The 7,426-nt window shown below is 55.1% G+C and overlaps 1 long non-coding RNA gene across 1 annotated transcript; it reads right to left on the reverse strand.

Annotated features, from left to right (window-relative positions):
* Window positions 1-1,569: 1,569 nt before the first annotated feature.
* Window positions 1,570-6,893, reverse strand: LOC144889874 (uncharacterized). The gene is made up of 3 exons (XR_013622132.1): window positions 6,855-6,893; window positions 1,963-2,077; window positions 1,570-1,616 (listed from the first exon to the last, which is right to left on the reverse strand). It is a non-coding gene; the product is annotated as an uncharacterized LOC144889874 (long non-coding RNA).
* Between the last annotated feature and the right edge of the window lie 533 nt (window positions 6,894-7,426).

The raw sequence follows: 7,426 nt of genomic DNA on the forward strand, positions 1-7,426 counted from the left end.
GAGGCACCATCTGCACAAACTCCAACAAGGTTTTTCTTCAAGTAGGCTTCTGTAAATGTATGCTTATCTAACTTGGAGAGAACATTGTTGGTTATGGATTCTGCTGATAAGCTCTCTAGTTCAATTAATTCTAATGGAAATGCAAATGCATCAGTAGATTTGGTTTCTGAATACATGAATGTTCATATATATAATATTAATGCCGATTTGTGGCTTACTGTGGTTGATTCAACAATCATGAGTGAAATCTTACAATTATCACTGATAATTGCTGAACACAGTTCACTCCGCATGTTGGACGCGATGGAAGACAAGATCTCTGTTGCTGAGTATCGTGAATGTAGTCCAAATCCTAAGTCAACAACACCATTTAGCATTTGTAACTCACACAAGTTGACATGATCTGAAAAAGGTCTATTTTGTTTCACTAAGTAGTACACAGTTCTAAAAACTTTTTCAGTGACACTTGAATGGTGCGATTCACTTATCGTGAAAGCAGAAGCTATTTCATGTTTGTTGGTTTATTCCAGACATGTTTCTGCTTTTTGATGGCTTACAGACGTCTTATGTCTTTTTATTTTGTTTCGTAATGAAGCCAACTGTGCTTTTTTAGTATCACCATTGGGAAACACTGCTACAGATAACCACTCCGGTCTAAGATAGACATTAGACACCTTGGGTCATGACAACTCCACAATGTAGTTTTTAACCTTTGAGCAAATATTACATAATAGCCCCCCTTCATGTGCCACCAACCATGGATATTTGGCACGAAATTCTTCATATTTCGCATCATTCCAGCATGCAGGTAAGTGACAATTGGGATTCAACTCTTGATATTCTGAAGGTTGCTCTGGAGTAGTGTACAACTCCTTGTGATCTACAGGTGGCATGACATCACTGTCAGCTTCCTGGCAACCTATTGGTGTGACTGGTGGCATGGCATCACTGTCAGCTTCCTGGCAACCCATTGGTGTGACTGGTGGCATGGCATCACTGTCAGCTTCCTGGCAACCCATTGGTGTGACTGGTGGCATGGCATCACCGTCAGCTTCCTGGCAACCCATTGGTGTGACTGGTGGCATGGCATCATTATCAGAACGATTTGGTGGTGCAGAAGACATCATGCTTGGACTGGCTGTGGGTAAAACAAAACAAATACAGTAATGATATTGCAAAAGTGCCTTTAAAAATGTGTTTAATTTACAGCAACCCCCACCCCCAACAGCAGTACCAGCAATTCTCGTGGTCTACGGGATTTAGGTGTATTATTCGGTACAAATTGATATCACCGGCATTGCTTTTGTCAATGCAATACCTAACTAGTATTTAGCAGATAATCCTTCACATAATGAATTGTTGTAAGCCTGAAAATATGCTTTTTGGATGAATATCTTTTCAATTCAAAACGGCTTCATATTTCAACATCGCTCTAAAGATACAGTCTCAAGACAATGGCATGAACCTATTTTTTTTACAGCTTGCAAATATAATATAATGCGACAATTGCTTAACCTTTGTAAAATATGATGCGATTGTGTTGGTTGTGGCTTTAGTTCTTTTCCTCTTGCTTCCAGGCTTATTTGCTTTCATGGAAGGACGCTTAGCTCCAAGTTCTGAAATATAGAAATGAATCAAGATTAGTTTTGTTAAGAAATTATAACAACGACCACATATTATGTATTGAATTATGTAAAGGAAACTTAGCAATATATTACGCATAAATATTTTAGCTAACATTCAACTGACTGTACATGTGCAGAATTACAGGAAAAACCCACCAAACCAACTAAGAGATAACAAAAATGGAAGTAGGGATATAGTCCAAAAAAAAAAATCGAGTCAGGTGTGGTCTTTTAAATGTTTACCTTCAACTTCAAGAAGAAATATTGTATCACTTTCGCTTTCCCCCTTTATAAAATAGATTTCTGTATCATTTCTGCAAAAAGAACACAATCCTACTTTTAGCCGATTTTTGTGATGCTGATTCCATGTGTCCATCGTTGAATTTTCCCTTATTGGACGTCAAGTCGTTCTCATCTTTCTTTGCATCAGCTTGTGCCGCATTCTGCCAAACCTGTTTTCAAAACAAAGAAAATTTATAGGTATCATAAGTTGGTAGGTATCATAAGTGGGGGAGGCTCCAGCAGAATACGGACAAAAGGATGGCAAGGCACAAACTCGGCCGAGAAGATATTTATTCGTAAAACCAACTCGGGAACACTGAAAAGCCCGTTTATCGGGCTGCCTTATAAAGCATAACCAGAAACCCAAACCGAAACCGAAAGCCACGCCTCTCAAGCGAGGCGTGCTTCGGTGGTCACGTGATCAACAGGTGTATCTGATTATACCCGCACGCGCGGCACGCTTTGGCGGTCACGTGACCAGCCACTCTGGCGCCGTGGATCCCCGCCGGTGACGTCACCAGCTGTAGCAAGGAGATTCTGATGCCGGTCTTGCTTGGGGGACCCATGGGTCGCAACACACGCCCCCCCAGAATGGACTTGGTCCAGGGAGGTCAACCTGAGGGGGGTCCGGATGACCCAACCGAAACGACCCCTGGCCGGTCGCGGGGGGCGGGGGGGACCGGTGTGGTGGTGGATGGTCGGACGGGGGGTGTAGTGGATGGGGGGCAGCCGTGCCGCGGTGGTAGAGCCAGCCGTGGTGGCTGGCCGACGTCCATGTGGGCCGGTTTGAGGCGGTCCAGCGAGATCCGGTCCGCCCGACCGCCGATGCTGACGATGAAGGACTTGTCCCGGCGTAGGACCCGGAAGGGTCCGTCGCAAGGTGGCCGGAGTGGCCCCCGGTGCGCGTCGTGGCACACAAAGACGTACTCCGCCGTGAGGAGTGCTGGGGGGGACGTAGGAGTGGGGGTCGCCGTGGCGGGACGTTGGCACCGGGGCGAAACGTTGGGCGGCCTCCTGGAAGTCCGTGCGCAGGCGCGCGGCGGACCAGGGGCTGGTGGCATCGGGCACGAACTCGCCCGGGACGCGGAGAGTCTGGCCGTACACCAGCTCGGCGGTGGACGCCTGGAGGTCCTCCTTGGGGGCCGTGCGGAGGCCCAAAAGGACCCAAGGGAGCCGGTCGGCCAACCCGTCATCCTGGAGGCCGGCCATGAGTGCGGCCTTCATGGAGCGGTGAAACCGCTCACACAACCCGTTGGCTTCGGGGTGGTAGGCCGTGGTGTGGTGCAGAGTGACTCCCAACGAGCGGGCGACCGTGCCCCAAAGTTCGGACGTGAACTGTGGGCCGCGGTCGGATGAGATGTCCGCCGGTGCGCTGAAGCGCGCGACCCAGGTGGCGATGAACGCCTGTGCCATGTCGGCGGTGGTGGTGGAGGTGAGGGGCATGGCCTCCGGCCACCTGGTGGTCCTGTCCACCATGGTGAGCAGGTGGGTGAACCCCCGCGATGGGGGCAGGAGACCCAACAGGTCCACGTGGATGTGGTCGAAACGCCGCGTGGGCATGGTGAAAGGAGCCAACGGAGCCAGGGTGTGACGGTGGACCTTGGTCCACTGGCAGGCTGTGCAGGCGTTGGCCCAGTCGCGGACGTCTCGTCGCAACCCGTGCCAGACGAAGCGTGCCGACACCAGCTTCTGGGATGCCAACCGGCCTGGGTGCGAGAGGTCGTGGAGGGAAGCGAAAATGCGGCGCCGCCAGGAGACCGGCACGATGGGTCATGGTCTGCCTTGGGAGACGTCGCAAAGCAGGACCGTGCTCGTGAAGGGGACGTCAGCCAAGCGGAGGCCCGTGTCTGCCACCCTGAGTGCCTGCACCATGCCGTCGGTGGCCTGGTCCGTCGCCATCAGGGCGAAATCCACGCCGAGGTGGACGGCGTTGGCGCCGGCCCGAGAAAGGCAGTCGGCCACGGTGTTGTCTTTCCCGGTGACGTGCCGGATGTCCGTGGTGTATTCCGACACGGCGGAGAGGTGGCGCTGCTGGCGGGCCGACCACGGCTCTGTGACCTTGGCCATTGCGAAAATCAATGGCTTGTGGTCGCCAAAGGCCGTGAATGGGCGGCCCTCCAGGAGGTGGCAAAAATGGCGGACGGCCAGGTACAGCCAGAGGAGCTCGCGGTCGAACGTGCTGTACTTCAGCTCGTTGGGCAGGAGTTGCCAGCTGAAGAACGTGAGCGGCTGCCAGGCCCCGTTCACCCATTGTTCATGGACCGCGCCCACGGCGTAGTCGGAGGCGTCCGTGGTGAGGGTGATGGGGGCATGGGGTACCGGGTGGGCCAGCAGCGTGGCATTGGTGAGGGCCCGTTTCGTGCCAGCAAAAGCCGCGTCCATGTCCGTGGACCAGACGACGTCGTGCTTCGCCGGCTGGCCTTGGAGGGCGGCGTACAAGGGCCGCATGAGTTGCGCCGCTCGGGGCATGAAGCGGTGGTAGAAGTTCACCATCCCGAGGAACTCCTGCGGTGCCTTGATGGAGCGGGGGCGCGGGAAAGCGGCGATGGCCTCGACTTTGGCCGGCAGAGGCACAGCGCCGTTCCGGGTGATGCGGTGGCCCAAAAAGTCGATCGATGCTGCACCAAAGTGACATTTGGCCGGGTTGACAATCAAGCCATGCTCGCTGAGGCGGCCGAAAAGCGTCCGGAGGTGGAGGAGATGCTCGGCTCTGGACGTGCTGGTGACGAGGATGTCGTCCAGGTAGGTGAAGAGGAACGGCAGGTCACGCAGCACGCCGTCCATCAGGCGCTGGAACGCCTGCACCGCGTTTTTGAGGCCGAAGGGCATCCGGAGGAATTCGAAGAGGCTGAAAGGTGTGATCACGGCCGTCTTCGGGATGTCGGCCGGGCGGACAGGCACCTGGTGGTACCCCCGAATCAGGTCCACTTTAGAAAAAATGGTCCGCCCCACCAACCGGGCGGAAAAATCCTGGATGTGCGGGACGGGGTACCTGTCGGGGGTAGTGGCGTCGTTGAGGTGGCGGTAGTCGCCGCATGGCCACCATCCGCCCCCCGGCTTCGGGACCATGTGCAACGGCGAGGCCCAGGTGCTGACGGAGCGCCGTACGATGCCGAGGCGCTCCAGCACCGTGAACTCGGCCTTGGCGATGGCGAGTTTGGCGGGGTCGAGACTGCGAGCCCGGGCGTACACCGGCAGGCCCGTAGTGGGGATGTGATGCTCGATGCCGTGCCTCACCGCGATGGCCGAAAACGTCGGCCGCATGAGGGCCGGGAACTCCGCGAGGAGACGTACGAAGTCATCCGCCAATGGGAGGGCGCAGGAAAACTCGGTGGGTGCGGCCCGGCTCAAGGCGCATGCCAGGGAGCTGAAAGTCTCGGCGTTGATGAGACGCCGGCATTTCACATCTACCAGCAGCCCGTGGGCACACAAGAAATCGGCCCCGAGCAAAGCCATGGGGATGTCCGCCGTCACGAACTCCCAGTGAAAGAGCTGGCTGCCGAAGCGGAGGGCGACGGTGGGTGGGCCGAAAGTGCGGATGGCGGAGCCGTTGGCCACGACCAATGGGGGGGCCGCAGACGGCGGCCCGCCTGTCCTCCGCCGAAGCGGGAATGACGCTCAGCTGGGCGCCGGTGTCGCAGAGGAAGCGCCGCCCCGATGCTCGGTCCGCGATGAACAGCAGGTTTCTGGAACGGCCGGCGTTCATTGCTGGGAGGGAACGCCGGCTTGCCCGTTTCCCGAATTGCCAAACGTGCACGGGGGTCAGCATGATCGGGCCTGCCACCCGAACCTGGCATGGAAATAGCACCAGGCCGAGTCCGGCGGGGGCTCCGGTCGACGCGTCGGGACCGGGTGACGCGTCGCCGCTGCCAGTCGTGCCGGCCCGGCGGTCTCCGGGAAGGAGACCGTCGCGGGCATCGGGCGGGTGGGCGGGAAGGCTCCCGGTCACCACCCCGACGAGCTGGCTCGCCACTCCAGCGAGCCGGCTTGCCAAAGCGATCTTGTCGGCCTCCTTGGCGAGGTCATGGGGGTTTACGATGATCGTACCTGCCAGGGCGACCCGTACCGGGGCCGGGAGCTGGCGAAGAAAGAGCTCCTGAAACAGGAAATCCGAGGGGTGCTCGCCGAGAAACGCGAACATGTAGTCCATGTGCTCGGACAGGCGCGTATCACCGAGCTCAGGTAGGTCGAGCAGGCGCCGTGCGTGCTCAGCCGGGGAAAGGGCGAACGCGCCCAGCAGAAGTGCCTTGATGGCGTCGTACTTACCGTCAGCAGGCTGGTTCTGGAGGAAGCTCAGGCAGCGGGCGGCGGTCGCGGAGCCGAGCGCGGGGACCACGTAATGGTAGCGGGTGGCGTCCTCCGTGATGCCATGCAGGGCGAACTGGGAGTCCGCCTGCATGAACCAGATGGCGGCATGTGCTTCCCAGAAGGTGGGCAGCTTGAGGGACACTGTGGTGTCCATTGCCGTGTTGCAAATTTGGGGTCACCAATGAAGGAGTCCGGGCTCCAGCAGAATACGGACCAAAGGATGGCAAGGCACAAACTCGTCCGAGAAGATATTTATTCGTAAAACCAACTCGGGAACACTGTAAAGCCCGTTTATCGGGCTGCCTTATAAAGCATAACCAGAAACCCAAACCGAAACCGAAAGCCACGCCTCTCAAGCGAGGCGTGCTTCGGTGGTCACGTGATCAACAGGTGTATCTGATTATACTTGCACGCGCGGCACGCTTTGGCGGTCACGTGACCAGCCACTCTGGCGCCGTGGATCCCCGCCGGTTACGTCACCGGCTGGAGCAAGGAGATTCTGATGCCGGTCTTGCTTGGGGGACCCATGGGTCGCTACAGTATCAGCATTATTACTAGTACATAAGTTAATTTCATTGTATTTTAAGGTATTATACGGACATGTTAGTGAATGAAATGCATGCATTCTAAAGCACTTACTGATTGTGTATTAAAAACAACGTTCATTTTATAAGGGCCTAGGTCCGCGCGTGTGCTCTTTGATCTGTCTTGCCGCGCATGCGCACGTTGTTCTCACACTTTGACAATGTGCAACTGCACTCGCTCTTCCGGTCGCTTTGCTTTCTCTCAAAGAAACACGGCCTCTTGTCATATGAGGTTTAAATTATGCAGTAATTTACGACGATTTCATTCTGTAATTATGACGTAAGTAATTCTGTAAGTTTCATTCTGTAAGTAATTTACGACGAGTTTCGATTCCACTTACGAAATCGAAACTCGTGCCGCGGGACGTGATGACGTCACTGCGTTTTAGCCTGAAAACAAAACCACTCATATCTTTTGAACGCGCACGAAATTCAAAAATCTGGCCTGAGCGAATTTACGTATTGATGTCTACTATCATCCTACCAAGTTTCAGCTCAATCGGATCAGAACTGTAGGAGGAGTAGCGAAAAGAAAATTGTTTACGGCCGGACTTACGGAAGGACGGACGGACAAATCGAACCATTTTATTCGGTTCATCTCCAACGAGATGACCTAACAATTTAAAA

This window comes from Myxine glutinosa, chromosome 1 (genome assembly GCF_964187855.1).
Source record: "Myxine glutinosa chromosome 1, kmMyxGlut1.1, whole genome shotgun sequence".
Taxonomy (NCBI): domain Eukaryota; kingdom Metazoa; phylum Chordata; class Myxini; order Myxiniformes; family Myxinidae; genus Myxine; species Myxine glutinosa.